The sequence below is a fragment of the Lynx canadensis genome, chromosome B2 (genome assembly GCF_007474595.2).
Source record: "Lynx canadensis isolate LIC74 chromosome B2, mLynCan4.pri.v2, whole genome shotgun sequence".
Lineage (NCBI taxonomy): Eukaryota > Metazoa > Chordata > Mammalia > Carnivora > Felidae > Lynx > Lynx canadensis.
The window spans coordinates 101,840,114-101,858,291 of NC_044307.1; the positions used below are offsets into that span (position 1 = coordinate 101,840,114).

The 18,178-nt window shown below is 42.0% G+C and overlaps 1 non-coding gene across 3 annotated transcripts in view; it reads left to right on the forward strand.

Moving 5' to 3' along the window:
* LOC115514302 overlaps window positions 1-18,178 on the forward strand; it is a 75,080-nt gene that overhangs the window by 31,223 nt on the left and 25,679 nt on the right. The window contains exon 1 of one of the 3 annotated variants that reach the window (XR_004343656.1): window positions 16,433-16,471. The exons of the other annotated variants lie outside the window; for them this stretch is intronic. This is a non-coding gene — a transcript (uncharacterized LOC115514302). Of the gene's footprint in view, window positions 1-16,432; window positions 16,472-18,178 lie in introns of those variants that run through there. 3 annotated transcript variants of the gene reach the window in all.

Sequence of the window (18,178 nt, forward strand, 5' to 3'; positions counted from 1 at the left end):
TTCGATAAATAAACAGTTCCTATTTCAGTTCAGTGTTGTTTATGTTTTCAATACATTCTTCTATAAAATCTAGCATAAATATATGTTGAACTTGTTTGTTTAGAGGAGCCCCAAACATTTACTTTTACATGAAGAATGAAATGGAGAATTTTCTTTTGAAGCTTAGATGTTTCTCACAGTATTATGTAGTTAACTGGAGTTTCATGCACACTCAAGGTCACTAGATATCTGAAACTCTCAGGAAACACATTGTATTATTGTTCTTGAACCACTTGAGCATTATAGATTGACTGAGTTAAAAAACCATATACTGGATAAAAAGCACAAAGTTGTGTTATTATGGTCTTCTTCATGTAATGCCAGAATTTTTAACTTTGCTTTCAATGTTTAAACAGCTCTCTCAAACATCATTTCAGATAATGATTATTTAAATGATCTGTGTGTAACACGTGAAGGCTCACAATATTCTCTGCCCTCACCTAACCCATACTATGAATTTCCACTCTTCATATTTTGCAATAATTCCTCACGAAGCCTTTGGGCTAGAAAGGTAACTGAAATGGCAGGAGACCCAACTTGCCCAGTCAGACATCTGAGACCTCTCACCTCCAACCCCTGGGCCTGTCAGTCTCTCCAATTCTAAATAAGGAGAGAAAGAGAGGAAACAATGCCTTTCAAGACTCTAACTTCTCCTTAAGAGACTACACTGTTTCTGTTTTTTTTCACTTTCACATTCTTGGAAAGAGAGTTGACATGTGTTACCTCAATGTCCTCACCTCTTTCAGTCCTTGGAAGCCTCCTCATCTCTGTGACGGGAGCACTGATGTGCTTGGTCATTTTCTGAACTTTCTCCACTTTTTACTTTTTAGACACTACATACTTTTGCTTCTCTTCTTAGCTCTTGGCCCATTTCCCCCTTCTTTGTCCCCTTTTACTGATTGTTCCTCCCCTGCCCGAATCTTAAGTGGTATCTAAATTTCCAATTGTATTTTTTGCACCTTTCTTTAGCTTTACAGATCTCCTGGAGTGATTTTACCCAATCTCTTGGCAGGGAGTCTATCAATTTTTTCTACAAGTTCTAGCTCTTGGTCGATCCTCTTATCTGACAACCAGACACAAACATGCAATTGACCTTGAACTGCTCCAGCTGAAAGAACGAAGCACCTTAAACTCAACATGTACAAAAATCAGACAATCGTCTTCTCTGTAAAACCCAACCTTTGCTTTGTGTTCTATATGGATGTGGGTTAATGTCATCACTGTTGATGGATCCACTTGTCTTAAAATGTCAGAGTTCTTCACCTCCTCCTCTAGCTCACTCCAGTAGCCAAGCATCCACCAAAATCTTGTCAATTCTATCTTGAAATGCCTCTCAAATTCATTTACCCTCATCTATTCCACTTGTTATTCTTTTAAATATGTCACATAATAATAATATTAATCTCTCAGTCTAGGTAATTCTTTTTTTTTTAATTTTTAAATGTTTATTCATTTTTGAGTGAGAGAAAGAGAGAGAGAGAGCACACAAGCAAGGAAGGGGCGGAGAGAGAGAGAGAGGGAGACACAGAATGTGAAGCAGGCTCCAGGCTCTGAGCGTTCAGCACAGAGCCTGGTGCGGGGCTTGAACTTGCAAACAGTGAGATCATGAAGTCAGTCGCTTAACCGACTGAGCTACCCAGGCACCCCTGTCAGTCTAGATAATTCTATCTGCCCAGGAGTATTTCTGATTTCGGTATCTCCCTCCTTCCCTTCACCTCCATTGCATTCTCTTTAGGGCTCCAGGATGGTCTTTCCAAATATGCATCTCATCAGGAGATGCCTCTGTTTACAAACCTATAGTTCCTTAAGGATCCATAGCGTTAGGTGAAAAAAAAAAAATCACACAGCAGAACATGAGGAATAATCCCAATATTAGTAAAAATAACACAAAAGCACACAAATGCACACACACTATATCAAAATGTCAGTAGTGCTTCTCTGTTATTGCTGAGTCATGGTACCGGGATGAGTTGTATTTTCTTCTTTTTTTGCTTGCTCTTATTTTCTGTACTGACCATATGTGACTTAAGTCACGAGGCAAGAATATTATTGAAAAATAAACTGATGGGGTAAAAAAGGAGCTGACTTAAGTAACTTTGGAAAATAACGTTTTTACTAGATATTATAAGGCTAAAAACAAAAGGACTATACGTAAACACTGTACTCTGGCTGGTAAATTCATTTCTCACAGGATTATGGGTTAGCGATTCTGCAACTCCACAAACACACAAAGGCTGAGTGGACATGTAAATAAATTGTAGACAATGGGATCCAGGTTTCCCACTGTCAGGGATAGAAGTGACACATAAGCAAGTGGGGAAGGCAGGAATAAGCCCTGTGGTGCAGGATTGGAATTGGAAACATCGGTTCAAACTCACATTTAATTTACTATTTAGACAGATCGATAGATAAAGAAATAATTACAGGCATGTGTGTATACATGTATATATCTCCCTGCTCTGTCCTTAGGACCTGAAGCAGTAAAACTGTCATATAACAGCAAGCATACCCAGCACCTAGAGTTTGGATTCCAGATGTCATTTTCCAACAAAAAGAGCCAAGTCTCCTTGGAGAAATGTCTGATTTCAGTCCTGGGTCAGGGAAAATCCAAGGTGAGCCTGGGGCACTTGTGGTGCCACAATGAAAGGAAATGCATTTGTTAAAAAAAGATGAAGCATGTCCAAAGGACATAGGAGCCAACTTGAAAGAGCTTGAAATGGCCAGAGGTGAAACAATTTGAGAAATAAAAAACATTAGAATTGCATATGACCTGAAAAACAAAACAAAACAAAACTTGGCTCCATCCTAATATAAATAACTGATTGAGTAAATAAATAAGGGAGAAGAGGCAGATCTTTCTTAAAGAAGGATTCCAGATAATATATGTAGATGCTGCTTCCGTCTCGGGGGCTGGAGCGTAATCCACCTCTCTTTCCGTGCAGGCTAGACTTAGCAACTGTCTTCTAATGAATTGTCATGACTTGCCAGCTTCTTGTGAAACGGGAACACTCTAAAGTTATTTCAGGAACATGACAGTTTATTAGAAAAGGGGAAAAATTGTCCCTGCTTCATGGAGAACCCTGACAGACAGCCCCTTAACCATGTGAGTAGGCTTGACACATCACTAGTGATAAGCAATTTTGACATCATGTCCCCTGATATGATGTGATGAATGGGGAATGTCACCTCTGAAGAATTCTTCCCCAAATCGTGAGAAAATATCAGGCAAGCCGAAATTGAGGGAGGGTACGTTCTGCAAAATACCTGACCAGTGCTCCTTGAAAGTGTCAAAGTCATAAAAAAAACAAGAAAGACTAAGAAACTTTCACAGATTAGAGGAGACTAGGGGACACAATAATTAAATATGGTGTGGCACCCTGGATTGGGCCTTGGGACAGAAAAAGGACATGAGTGGAAAAAAGCGCGTGAAATTGGAACGAAGTCTGTAGTTTAATGAATCAATGTTAATTTCCTAGTTTGGACAAATGTTCCATGGATATGGAAACTGTTAAGATTAGGGGAACTTGGGTGAGAGGTATATGGGAACTCTATACTAACTTAATAACTTTTGTATAAATCAAATATTAATCCAAAATAAAACCTAAAAAAAAAAAAAAAAAAAGGAAAAGAAAAAACATGGCTTCCCACTGCTTATGCAGGGCTTGTCTTAAAAAAATCTCCTTGGAAGTTTTTGAAACTTACATGCCTGGGCTCCACCTGGGGGATTCTGATTCAATAGGACTGTCCTTGAACCAGGAAAGCTCCATAATTGTAAAGTGGCACAGGAGATTCTCATACATTCCACGGGTTGCAAAACCACTTGTCTGCAGGACAAACGGAGCGGCCAATGACATGGCCCCTACAAAGACTTTAAAATTTTTTGTAGTAAACAATTGTTCAGAGGCTATAGCCAGAATTGCTTTTTACAATTAAAATTAAGAATATACTGGGACACCTGGGTGCTTCACTTGGTTGAGCACCCGACTCTGGATTTCGGCTCAGGTCAGGATCTCATAGTTTGTGACATCAAGCCCCGTGTTGGGCTCTGTGATGACAGAATGGATCCTGCTTGGGATTCTCTCTCTCCCTTTCTCTCTGCCCTTCCCTGCTTGCACGCACACGCTTCCCCCATCTCTCTCTCAAAAACGAATAAACATTAAAAAAGCTAAAAAAGAATATACTAATTAATAAGATATACACGATTGTGAGTATAAGGAATACAATTAGTAAACTGAATAACTTTTCACTCAGAGAAGTCCATGAAATCTGTGTATTTTATTTTTAAATACAGTGTATTATAAATTTGCCACTTGACAACCATAGGCCCAAAAGCCTATTAAATATTTACAGACCCAGGGGGTGCCTGGGTGGCTCAGTTGGTTAAGCATCTGACTTCAGCTTAGGTCATGATCTCATGGTTCATAGGTTCAAGCCCCACATCAGGCCTCCTGCTGGTAGTGTGGGGTCTGCTTGGGATTCTCTCTCTTTGCCCCTTCCCCATGCTCTCTTTCTCTCAAAATAAATAAATAAGCTTAAAAAAGTTTTATGGACCCAGGAATTATTTTTACATCTTCATTTTGCATTCCATTTACTTTGAAGTGAAAATTTACACATGATAGATTTCCAGCAGGATTTTCATATGGCTGTCCTATACTTACAAGCTTTTTGTGAAACTGAAACACTTTAAAGTTATTTCAGTAGGGACGCCTGGGTGGCTCAGTCGATTAAGCCTCTGACTTCGGCTCAGGTCATGATCTTGCAGTTTGTGAGTTCGAGCCCCGTGTTGGGCTCTGTGCTGACAGCTCAGAGCCTGGAGCCTGCTTCGGATTCTGTGTCTCCCACTCTCTCCGTCTCTCCCCACTTGCACTCTGTCGGTCTCTCTCTCTCTCTCTCAAGAATAAATAAACATTAAAAAAATTTAAAAAGTAAAGTTATTTCAATAAACAGAAACAATCGTAACTAAACAACAACAAGAACGACAAAACCAAACTGACTTGGTAAGATGTAGGGGAAAGTTAAAAACAAAATACTTGTTAAAAAAAAAAAAAAGGTTTGAAACAAGATTAAATCCAGAAAGGCCATGTAAATTCAATTTCAAGTGTATGTACATGCCTTTGTGAGAGTATGTGTGCATGAAGCCTCTCACTGAAGTCCATGAATACCCAGAGATTCATGAAGAAGTGTTGGGGGTTCCTTGGACTCTTTGAAATTGAAGGAAAACATATGTACATACATTTTCCTGGGGATTCTCAATGAGGAAATGAGGACAATGAGCCAAAAATAATGAAGAGACACTGACCATGGGGGTATTCTTTTGAGAAATAATAGCATACTTTTATATTAACTAAATTACCCTTGTAAATCAAATAGTGAAAAAATAGATGCACTGTGATCTTATCTCATAACAAGAGCTATTGTTAATGTAGATATTTCTTTTTCCCAACAGAGAGTTGAGAAAAGTCTTAGAATGCAATGAACATTCCCCGAAAGGATGATCAAAATGGAAGCCTCAGTCTAAGGATAGGTCGTTCATTCGTCAAATGTTGGCAAAGGTTTACTATGTGCCAGGCACGGTTGTAGGAATACGCCTGATGCAGGGCTTAATCTCATGAACTGTGAGATCATGACCTGGGCCAAAATTAAGAGTCAGATGCTTAACTGACTGAGCCACCCAGGTGTCCCAGGGTTTATTTTCAAGTAGGGAAGATAGACATCAAAGAATAAACAAAATAAGAAGTCACATAGTATGTTAGAGAGTGATATAAATGTGATGGGGAAAAAAATTGAGCAGGATGAGGGGAGTTGAAACTGGTAACTGGGGGTGGGGCACAATTGTCCATTAAATAGGGTGAGTGGAGGGGGGCGGTGCCTGGGTGGCTCAGTCAGTAAGGTTCAGACTTCGGCTCAGGTCCTGACCATTCTCATGGTTTATGAGTTCGAGCCCACATAGGGCTGGCTACCATCAGCACGGAGCCGGCTTCAGATACTCTGTCCCTCTCTCTCTCTCTCTGCCCCTCCCTTGCTTGGACTTTCTCTCTCTCAAAAATAAAAAAAAAGAAAAAAATAGAAAAAATGGGGTGACAGGGAAGCTCTCATCAAAGAGGTGAGATCTGAGCAAAGATTCGAAGGAAGTGAGGGAATTAGCCAAGTGGATCCTGAAAAAGAACTTTCAAAGTAGAGAAAACAGAGCAAAGGCCATGTTTGGGGAGCCACAAGGAGGCTTCTGGCACAAATAACATGAACAGCCAGACACGAGGGGAAGGACAGGCAAAGGGGCAGTGGGGGCTTTGCAGTCACGTAAGGACATAGTTTCTCTCTATGGGACATGGGAGCCACTACAGGGTTTTCTTTCCCTTTTGCTTTGTTTTGTTTTTACAGGTTTATAAGTATAAACCTTAACATGTATACCTTCATCAGAAGTTGACAGATCAAGTCAACACAGAATATGGAAGGCTACAGGGTATTTGCGAAGCCAAATTAATGTATTACCAGTTCTAAAAGCATTTGCTTTTTAAACACACAGGAAACAGTTATAAACAATGTTCATGCATTAGATCACAAATTACATCTTAATACATTCAAGAAAGAAGAAACCCATACATAACGTATTATCTCACAACAGTGCAAAAAAAAAAAAAAAAGCAGGCATTAACAAGAAGACTGTTTTTCAAAATGTATATATGCACTTAGAAATTTAAAAGCACCCTTTCAAAAAACTCTAACAAGTATATCAACCCCAATTACAAACTAGGGAAGAATTAATGACAAGAAAAACACTGTATATTGAAACATGTGTGACATAGTCCATATGCTATCTAGAAATAGTAAACAGAACTCAAATCCTCTTGCAACCTCTTATATTGAGGTTCTGGCATTGACCGGGAAGTTAGAGGAAAATCCCTGACAAATCAGGGATGAGAGCACGCAGGTGGATCTAATCTAACCAAAGAAATTGGGGCTCTAATTTTTTTTTAATGTTTTTATTTATTTTTGAGACACAGAACAACAGAGCATGAGCAGGGGAGCGGCAGAGAGAGAGGGAGACACAGAATCTGAAGCAGGCTCCAGCTGTCTGAGCTGTCAGCACAGAGCCCGATGAGGGGCTTGAACTCATGGAGTGTGAGATCATGACCTGAGCTGAAGTCGGACGCTTAACCGACTGAGCCACCCAGGCGCCCCAAGAAATTGGGGCTCTAAATTCTGCTTACTTTGCCAGTAAAAGGAGCTTTTCCTCTCTAATTGAGAAAGCTAGTCTCCCTTAGGCTGAAGAACCAGCCCTGTGGCCTCCCCTGAAGCAACTGTCTTGCAGGAAAATGCTAACAACCACACGGCTATAATCAGAGGAATAGCAGAGCTTATGTTTCAGACTAATTACTCTGGCCGTTGTGTGGCAAAGGACTCTAATTGGCAATAATGGATGCCAGGAGACTGTTTAGGAAGCCATTATTGTGATTCAGATGAGCGAGAACAGGGACTGGGCTATTCTGGAAGCTGTGCAGGTAGAGAGAAGTGATCAGAGTCTTGACGTATTCTGAGGGTAAAGCCAGCATGATCTTCTGACTGGTTGTATGGGGGATGTCAGGGCAAGTAGAGTCAAGGATGACTCCAAGGTTTTTGGCCTGAACGAATAGAAGCATGGAGTTGCTACCTCCAGATAGGGAGGAGGCTGTAGGTGGAGAAGGTTTGGGGAGAAGGTCAGGCAGGACTTCAGTTTGGGATCTGTTACATTTGAGAGGTCAGACATCCTAGTGAAGATATGCAGGAGGCAGTTGACTGCGGGAGTCTAGAATTTGGAAGAGTGGTCTGCTTTGGGGATCTACATTTGGGAACCATCAGCGTACAAGTGGTAAGGTAGTCACAGGACATGGGGAGGTCCTAAGGGAGTAGGGACAGATGAAGAAGGAAAGAGGCCAAGGACTGAGCTTGGGACTCTCCAACACTAAGTCTTCAGGGAGAAGTGGCAGAAGTAACCAAGGAGACTAGGAAGGAGTGACCAGTGGTGCACTAGGAGTGTACCATCTTGGAAACCAGGATAAAGAAACTGTGTTAAGGAGTGAGTGACCTACCTTGTCACATGCTGAGCTGACAGGCAAGTGGGGTGATCAGTGAGAACTGGCCATTGGGTCTAATAACATGGAAATGGCTGATACCTTTGTCAAGAACCGTCTCAGTGGCGGAGTGAGGGCAAAAACCCAACTGAGTGGATTCAAGACAGAATGGAGGAAAGAAACGAGAGAGCCAACCAAGCACTTTGCTGCTGGGGGAGTGAAGAGAAGAGCGTTGATAGGGAAAGTGGGGTCAAAACAGGTGCTTTTTTTTTTTCTTCTTAAGATAGGACAAATCATGGCAGAGTTTGAATCCTGAAAGACATGATCCAACAGGCAGCAAAAAATTCATGGTGTAGGAAATTGCAGAACTGGTGGGCTGACACCTAACTTTGGTTAGGCAAGAGGGATGGGATCTAGCAGACAGGGGCTGACACTTAGAATGGAAATGTCATCCACGGAAGAGTTGGGAGTGCAGAGAAAGTGGGTAGATATTTTGGTAGAAGCCCGTGGAAATTTTCTTCTAATTGCTTTTTTTTTTTTTTTCTCAGTCAAGTGAGAATTAAGGTCAGGAGATGAGAGCAAGGATAGTCCAAAAGTTCTATGAAGATATAAACATGTCAAAGAGACCCATTACTTTTGAGCTCCTTCTATTAGGCCATGTTGATTTGCCAGAGTCTCACCTGAATGGAATGAACAGAGGCAAGAATTCGGTTTGGTACGTGCTCTAATAATGTGTACAAAGAACAGTTGCCACGGACAGCCCACGTCTCGATGTGTGATGTAGAACTCAAAGTGATATCCTTCCAGAACTTGATATACATGGATGAAAATCCCAAGGCTTCACTCCCTTAGAACATGTTCTAAAAGGAAGGTAACCCATGGCAACTGCTCAACCTGCTCTCAGATGACTCACCAGAGAACTTACGAGTGGAAATCCCATGGAAACAGTGCAGACAGATTCACCTTGACCCCGGAGGTCTGGTTCCACCCAAGGTTAAAGTGTCTTTCCTCTTTCTACCCTGAAGCAAGCATTCATGTTTAGCCCCATTGTCTCTTCCCATTTGGCTGTCAGTTCCATTTAGGTAGCCAAAGCCGCTTTAATTCTCACTGCCTTTAAAATCTGAGGGTTCTTTCCCCTGGCTTCTGTCTCCTGAGATGCCTCACAGCGGTACACCCGTGTGCACACCTTAGCTGGACAAGCTGCCTTTTAGCAGGGGGCTTCCTGGGATGGCCTAGCACTTCTAAACAGAGAAACACATTAGGAGATTGACCTCAGTCATTTAGTCATTCATGTGTCTAATGTTGGGATTTAAGAGTCCCCTCACTTATAAAGGCATTGCGAGAAAAGAGGGGAATGTTAAGAAATTGTTTTAAAAAGAAGAAGAAGAAAGAAAATGGTAACTCTGCAACTTTTATTTCTGTCTTGGATAGTTAAACCTACAGAGAAGATTAATTTATCTTGTTAGTAGTATGTGTGTATGTGTGTGCGTGTGTGTGCACGCACCTGTGTGAGTGTGTGTTTGACAATCTGGGCAGACCATGACCTTTACTCACCCTCGTATAATGCGCAATTCAACGTTACCTTAGGTTGGGTCTCAACTTTTGGAGCCAGTCTAACTGGTATGAATCAACGCTTCCTTCGCCATTCAGGGTTAAGTCTCTTCACCCCCTCCCGACTGACTGGGAACCTATTGTTGAAGGGCAGGCTTCCGCTCTCCCCACTTCCCCCCAGGCTGGCCGATTCTCCCTCCAGGGTGGAGGAAATACAGGAGACCTGCTGTGTTAGACACTGGCTCCCAACAGCTGATTATTAGACATCAGGAAAATTGTGAGTAAGCTGTTAAACTGTTGGTAGCTTGAATCCGGTCATGGTGAGAGTCTCTACACCACAGAAATTGGCAAATGCTATAAATCAAGCCTTTCCCTCTCTGGGTAGCTGTTTTGCTAACACCCCACTGGGTTAGGGAATGGGGAGTTCTCCCTGGCTCTCAGGGACTTTGAGATCTCTAGACCTGTCAGATTGTTCACCTCTCCTCTCACGATCTGCGAGTTCCTCAGAGACTCCCATCATCATCGGATACCTCTATGGTGACCTTGTACTTTGGCAGACCACTGCTGACCACCAATCAGCTTCTGGTTTTAGATGCTCACCCCACAGATTCCTGTTGTTGGGGGTCCCTTTGCACCCTGGGCGGGATCCTTGCTGATATTATATTAGTTTTCTATTGCTGCATTAAAAATCACCAGAAACTTGGTGGCTTAAAACAACACACCTTCATTATCTCAGACTCCTGGGTCAGGGGTCTGGGTACTCTGCTCAGGGTCACATAAGTTTCCACATAAGGTGTCAGGTGGGCTGACCTGAAGCTTGGGGTCCTCTTCCAAGCTCATGCGATTGTTGGCAGAATTCAGAATTCAGAATTCGGTGGTTGTTAAGACTGAGGTCCCTGTTTCCTGGCTGGCCGTCAGCCAGGGGCTTCTTTTAGCTCCCAGAGACTACTTGAGTTTTTTGTTTTATGTCCCTCTCAAAGGACCTTTGACAGCATGGCAGTTTATTTTTTTTTTTTTTTAGCAGTTTAATGGGTGCATTTTATGTGGAATTAGATCCTCCCCTTCAAATGCTGTAGTTGGGGGCTCCTGGGTGGTTCACTTGGTTAAGCATCCGACTTCGGCTCAGGCCATGATCTCGCAGCTCATGGGTTCAAGCCCCGTGTCGGGCTCTGTGCTGACAGCTCAGAGCCTGCAGCCTGCTTCAGATTCTGTGTCTCCCTCTCTCTCTCTGCCCCTCCCCCACTTGTGTTCTATCTCTCCTTCAAAAATACATAAACATTAAAAAACTAAAAAAAAAAAAAAAACCAAGTGCTGTAATTATCATTGCTTCAAGTAAAACTTGAATAAAATATTGAAACCTCAAAAAAAAAAAACCCAACAAAAACATAAGTTAACTCTCTCTATCCAGTTTGCAAAGAGAGTCTTACATGATGCAATGAATGTAATGATGGGGGCGGGACTATCCCATCATCTTTGCTTAATCCAGGGAGTGACGTTCCAACGCTTTGCCACACAAAGTCGCATCATCAGGAGAATTGCCATCTAATCCCCTTTGCCATATTCTGTCAGCGAGAAGCAAATCACAGGTTCTGCCCACATTCAATGGGAGGTGGGTGTATAGATTGTGACTCACTGGAGGTCACTTCGGGTAGTGTCTGCCTTACTGCTATATGTTCTACATCTGAGCTGAGTTCTACAGACTTTTGACCCACTGTCAGAAGGGAGCGCAATTTCCTCTCAACCCAGACTCAGCTTTCTCTTTATCTTGCCACCAAAGCAGGCTGCTGGCCTCTTCTTCCCATTTCTCCTGTGTTCCACTGGAGGGAAGATGGGGGTACCCCTCTAATGGTCACTTTGAAGCCCATTGTCTTTGGACTTGAAATATTTTAAAGCCAGACACAGATATCAGAACAATGTCCATTGCTTGGATTATGTACGATTCCATTTTCTCCTAAGTATCAGTTTTCCTGAAGCCGGCAAGCACATATTTGAAAACAAAATGCTTGAGGAAATGATACTACATTAATCTCACCCTGGAGTTTGATGTTTCAGCGGACCAAGGGGGAACATACATTTTGCTGTGTTACTTCATTCTTTTTTTTTATTTCTGAAATAAACTGGGCAGACTGCATGCTGCTTCCAAACTATTGGAAGCTCTTCATCCTGTCTCAGTGGCATTAGCTGAAAACTGATGTCTTATATGGGGCATTAGTGCGAACACAATGCCGTCTTTCAAGTAGAGGCAGGTGCTTTATTTCATGGCTCTATACTCCCAGGTTAGCTCTAAAGGAAGAAATTAGTCTCTCTCTCTCTCTCTTCCCCACATTTCCTCCCTCCCCTCCCTTCCTCTCACCTCTGTTTCTCCTTTCTTGCTGTCTTCTCACTTCTATTTCCTGCATTGTTATTTTGATCTTTTCTAATAAGATAATGGATTGCTTGGTTCTTTGTATTAAATAAGACTGAGAGACTTGTAAAAGAAACTTAGTTAAATTTCCATTATTCCACGTCATAAGAAAGCTCTTCTAGGTGCAGTAACTTCTACAGTTTCTGCTTCATGTTTCAAATGTTATGAATCTGCAGGTTATCCCTGCCCATAACGTTGTGTCTGGATGGCTCCACCCCTCTGTGGAGTCTTTTCTTGGTGGCCTTGTGTCCTTTCACCAGGTGTCATGGATTATTTAAGTCCTGTGGGCAGGCATTTAAACACTCAGGTTGCCTTCAGACATTTATTTTTTTTCTTTAATTCAACCATGTGCCGATCACCTCTTATCAAGGGGAAGAAGATACACATATGAATGGGGGATGCATCATCGAATGATGGTGACATAATTAATAATGACACTTGAACAGTAATTCTTGAACATTTCCCTAGAACTCCTTCCCCACAAAATTGAGTATCGGGAGAATGGCATGTTAATTCCCCTTCAAAAAGCCATGAATGAAGACTACAATCTTAGGGGCTAGAATTAACTTTATCTTGTCTGCCTCCCTTCCTCTCTTGCTCCCTTCTTCTCTTCTTTCCTTCTCCCTTCCTCTCTTCCTTCTTTTTTTAAAATTTTTTTAACGTTTATTTTTGAGACTGAGAGAGACAGAGAGAGACAGAGCACGAGTGGGGGAGGGACAGGGAGAGAGGCAGACACAGAATCGGAAGCGGTCTCCAGGCTCTGAGCCATCAGCCCAGAGCCCGATGCGGGGCTCGAACTCACGGACCGTGAGATCGTGACCTGAGCTGAAGTCAGACGCTTAACTGACTGAGCCACCCAGGCGCTCCCTCTCTTCCTTCTTTAAAAAAATCTGGACTGGGATCTCAGCTGACAGCTCAATTAAGTGAAGTGAGCAAAGATTTCCCAGCTGTTGCCAACTCAAAGGGAGTTACGTCCATAAAGAAAAAGCAGTCTTTCTAACCAGAAAGCACCAAAGATCTTGATCGTAGGCAGCACGGATCAGTGCAATCACAGGCATGGACAAGGAGTCAAGAATTTCTCTACATTGACTCTCTCTGTACAGAATATCTCTACATTGTGCCTTTAGAAAAAAAACGGAAAGAAAATATCTGGCTCGCAGAGAACTTGTACTGAGTAATGAACTATAACAGTGCTCAGCACAGAGCAGGTGCTCAGTAAATACTTGTTTGCTGAAGTAACGTTTGATTTGAATGGACTCTAAAATGCCTTCATCTGACTAAGTGCCGTCTTACATCAGCTTTCTCAGAGTAGTGTTTCCATACAGGCAAACCTTCTAATCCCCAGTAAAAGAAAAGATTACATAAATATTCAGTAACTTGAAGTTTTAAGTAAATGCCCAGTGTCCTACCTCTAAACATGTCTGCAGATGATCTTGGTTTGCTCCCTGGAGAAGAACCAAATACTTTAGATAAGGGGGGAATATTCTCTCTCTCTGCTTGTATAGACCTGGCCTAACTTAAAAGTAAATGTTTAGTTAAGATGATCTCCAGCTTGACCTTTCTGAAGGCACGGGAAGCTGGCTTGAGCATAGCTGTCCATGGCTATAGATTGGAATGTCTCAGTGTAGGTGGAACAGTGTTCTCAAGGGAAGCCCTTCCTCATTTACTAGCTGGGTATGTTAATACCCTTTGGTATTTACCTCAGTCTTCAACAAGTCAAAATCTGTGGGGTAATATATACAGTCGATAATTCTTAAACCAACATAATACACTGAGATGCTTGTAACTGATGAGTGAGTTAGGCTCAGCCTTCAGCACTATGATTAATCATATAAATTTGTAAAAGGTGCATAATCGTAGCTACTGAGAGATACTGCTAACTGTGCTTACAGAATGTGCCTATTCCCTCCTATTTTCCTGGAGTCTTCTAGCTCAAAAGCTTTTGGGTTATGGATAGGTAAGTTGCATTTATCAAGAACCCGTGGAAGAAGTATGATGCTGGTATTTAAATCTCATCTCTCATTTAATATTGGGGAAACATCTGCCCTTCTCTGAGAATTAATTTCTTTATCTTATAACAGTGCAACATCAGGGGCTGAGTGAGATTTTTCATGTTGTCCCAGAACCATCAAAGACTCAAAGCTGGGAATATGTACCCCAAATTCTAAGCCCCAGGAACCACAGCTACTGAGACCTGCTATCTCTTTGCAGGACTTGATAAGGATTATCCAGCAGACCTGGGGTTACTACTCCATTGTCTTTCACTTCCTCCTGATATTTAAAAACAACAACAACAACAACAACAACAACTGAGAAGAGGAGTCTTTTGAAGGAACAAAGTGTTCACTTTCTCTCTTCATCTCCTCCCTTGAAGGAAAGAGAGGGAGGTCCAAGAGAATCGTTCATAAACTTGGGAGTGGCTAAGGAAAGGCAGACTGACACTTTATTCCCTGGTTGAATATCTGCTTATATAGCAGAGCTGATGAACTACCTCTGAGCTGTCAGGTGTGTAGGTAGGGCGTTTATAGAGGTGATGTACGTGCACTTGCATGTTGGGGAGGGGAATGTCAGGTGGAGATGTCATAAGATTTCTCATCACTCCCCCAGTTGACACGTGCCCCTTTCCAAGATATACTGAGATGGTTCCACATGTACTTGTTGCAAGCCTGGGAACTGACCAAGAAAGTTAGACTGAGTTTGGGGATAACTGTCTCTAGAGGAATCCCACAGTGAAGGACAAAAGCATGTGACATGACAATGCTAGCTGGGGTCAGCCAAAGATGTGGACATAATTAATTAGGAACTTCCAGTGCCCAGAGTTGTGGGTTGGAGGGGGCATACTGGAGAGCATGAAGCACATTGGAACCACAGGTAAGCAGGGAGGTATGCAGCCTTACTCTGCCCTGCTCCACCTCTAGAGGAGATAGTTCTGGAAAGAGGAGAAAGAGGGAAACTGATAAAGACCGTGCCCCTGGCTGGGGGAAGGCAGAAGAACATGATGAATTAGATGTAACATTAAGACTTAACCAAATAAACCCATGGACTAGGGCTAAGATGTGTGTGTGTGTGTGTGTGTGTGTGTGTGTGTGTGTGTGGCGGGGGTGGAGGGGTCGGTCTAGCATAGATGGGGACAGTTATTGGAAGAAAATAAAATGGTTTCATATTTATAGTCTAATGAGTTTAGACTTTTCAATACCCCCATTTGCCTTCTTGTTCACGGTTCATCCTGCCAATCTCAAAATATAGTCTCTCTCACAGTCCAGTACTGTTTGTAACATATTTAATATGTGATTCCACCTCCCCCTCACATCTCAGTTACATAGATCCTTGAGATTTGTGTCAAATCCTACCTCTTTCCAGAAGTCTTCCTTAATAACCCCAGGTCCATTTTCCACCCTACCTCTTCTCCATTGCCCTCTGTCATTTTGGCATTTTCTTTTGGATCCACCCTTGCGTTTTTCATTCTTTTCATTCCAGTGGACCACACACTACTTTGGGACCTCATGTAAACTCACCTTCAAAGTATTGCCACATGTTGCCAAGGACAACTGGTTGAGCCATTGCCGCATTTGGCGAGCCATGCGGTCTAAAACTTGACAACAGCAGCCCATGGGAGTATGTGTTTCTAAATTACACAAGGACTCTGTCAGCTCACCAGGTGTGTGCCTGTGAGGTGATGAATGCTCAATGCTCAGCAGGAGCATCTTTTCCTAAGTTGTATAAAGGTGACCCCGCACTTTTTTAACCATCCCTTGCCCCCACCCTAGTCTCTCTTAATTTCAAATTCTTTTGTACATGGCTGACAAATCAATTTCTTTTTTTTACCTGAAGGAAATTTCTTTTTGTACATAAAAAAAGACACCATTAAGGGCACGAGCAACATCACATATATTGGGTGTTGCTGTAGAGGGGCTGAGCAGAGACTCAGCCTGGACATACAGTGAAATAAAATCTTCCTAGCACCATGATTCTCGAACTTTAATGTGTACACAAATCACTATCAGATCTCATTAAAAGGCAGATTCTGATTTGGAAGATCTGGGTGGAGTGTGAAATTCTGCATTTCTAACAAGTGCTTATGTGGTGCTAATGATGCTAGTCTGAGGACCACACTTTAGCAAGCAAATTTCATTGAATTCTCACAAAGATCCCTATGAGGTAGGTTTTATTCTTTTTAAAAAATTTTTTTTAAAGTTTATTTATGTATTTATTTATGTATGCATTTATTTCTTTAGAGAACAAGTGGGGGAGGGGCAGAGAGAGAGAGAGAGAGAGAGACAGAGAGACAGAATCTGAAGCAGGATCCAGGCTCTGAGCTGTCAGCACAGAGCGCAACAACGTAGGGCTGGAGCTCACAGACAGCGAGATCATGACCTGCAAGATCATGAAGTTGGACACTCAACCGACTGAGCCACACAGGTGTACTGAGGTAGGTTTTATTCTTAATCCTACTTTATGAATGACAAAACTGATAGTTGAACTGATTAAACAATTTGTTCAAGCTTGCATAGCTTATACATAAAGGAATAGGGACTCAAATTCAGTTCTGATTCAAGCAATAGCTCTCTCTTTTTTGTTTATTTATTTCTGAGAGACAGAGAGAGAGAGGGAATGAAAGGGGCAGAGAGAGAATCCCAAGGAGGCTCTGCTGTCAGCACAGAGCCTGACACGGGGCTCAGACCCACAAACCGTGAGATCATGACCCCAGCCGAAGTCGGATGCTCAGCTGGCCGAGCCACCCAGGCACCCCAAGCAACCTCTTTTAAATCACCATGGTGTATTCCCTCTAGAAGGGTCAGGACAGAAGAGAATTAACTTCAGGAAGGAATTCTGTTCAGAAAGTAAGACAGGCAAACTTGGTAGTGGATTGGCCTTGAACTTCTCAGTTGAGTTGGTCAGGGACTCCTGCACTACAAGAAATGGAGTTTGGGGCAGCAGGAACAAGAGGTTTGGGAGTTTGAAGGGTTGAGGGCAGCTGCAATGGGCCATGTGTTGGGGAATCAGCAGGAGGGAAGTTGAGTGGATTGAATTTGCCAAAGTACCAAATCAGTTGTTGCTAAACTCCATATTAGAATCACCTACGCACGGTTTTTTTAAAGCTTTCAAAGCTGAGGACATACCCCAGACCAGTTAAATCACAGTCTCTGGGGCTGGGACACAAACATCAATATTTTCTGAAGCTACCCAGGTAATTGCAAAGTACAGAATTTTGGAGAACCACTGCTATTGACTATTTGCTTCTAATATGAAAGGGGCACAGTCTTTAATTATTCATAAAGAGCCCAAGGAACACTGAAGAATGGTTTTGGGTTTTGGCATGGTTCAGGGTTTGGCAAACTTTTTCCGTATGGAGCCAGATAGTAAACAAAATGTTTTAGGCTTTGTAGGCCAAGAGGCAAATTTGAGGATATTATGTAAGCGCTTATGTAACAAGAGAGAAAACAGATTTCCACAAATTTTCTGATGAAATTCAAAATTTTACGGATGCTCAACTTGGAATTTCATATAATTTCTATGTGTGATGAACCATTATAGTTCTTTTGATTTTTCTAACCATTAAAAATTTAAAAAATTATTCTTAGCTTGAGGGCTGTACAGAAACAGGCAGCAGGCTGGGTTTGGCCCCTGAGTTGAAGGGTTGAAATTTGCTGACTCATGGTATAGTTAACGATGTACCTTGATGAATCCAAGGAAGTCCTCAGACATGTGTATTTAAACAAAAACATCAGTATTCAAATGAGTGCTGTACCTGACTAGCAGTAAAACTAGCCTTTGGAAAATCATTATCCTTTCTGGGGACAGCGTGCAAATCAAATGACAACATTTTGAGACAAAGTCTACTTTAACCATATTTTTCATCATCATAAATTAAAAATGACTGGTTGAAAATATGGCTACACTATAGTCTACTGCATACAATAATATGCTTCGTAAATGATTCCAATACTTTATTTCTAAAATATCTTATGAAAAATGTAAGTAGGATTTCAATTTGACTTAAAAACAGCTTGTGTTTAATCTAATGTCCACTCTTTCCAGGCCCTGATTTGCTAAAGAGCCCTGGTTGCAGAGTATAGCCCTCCTGGGTTTCTATTCTGTGTGTTTGGATGTGGGGATTATAGGTCAAAATTGCCAT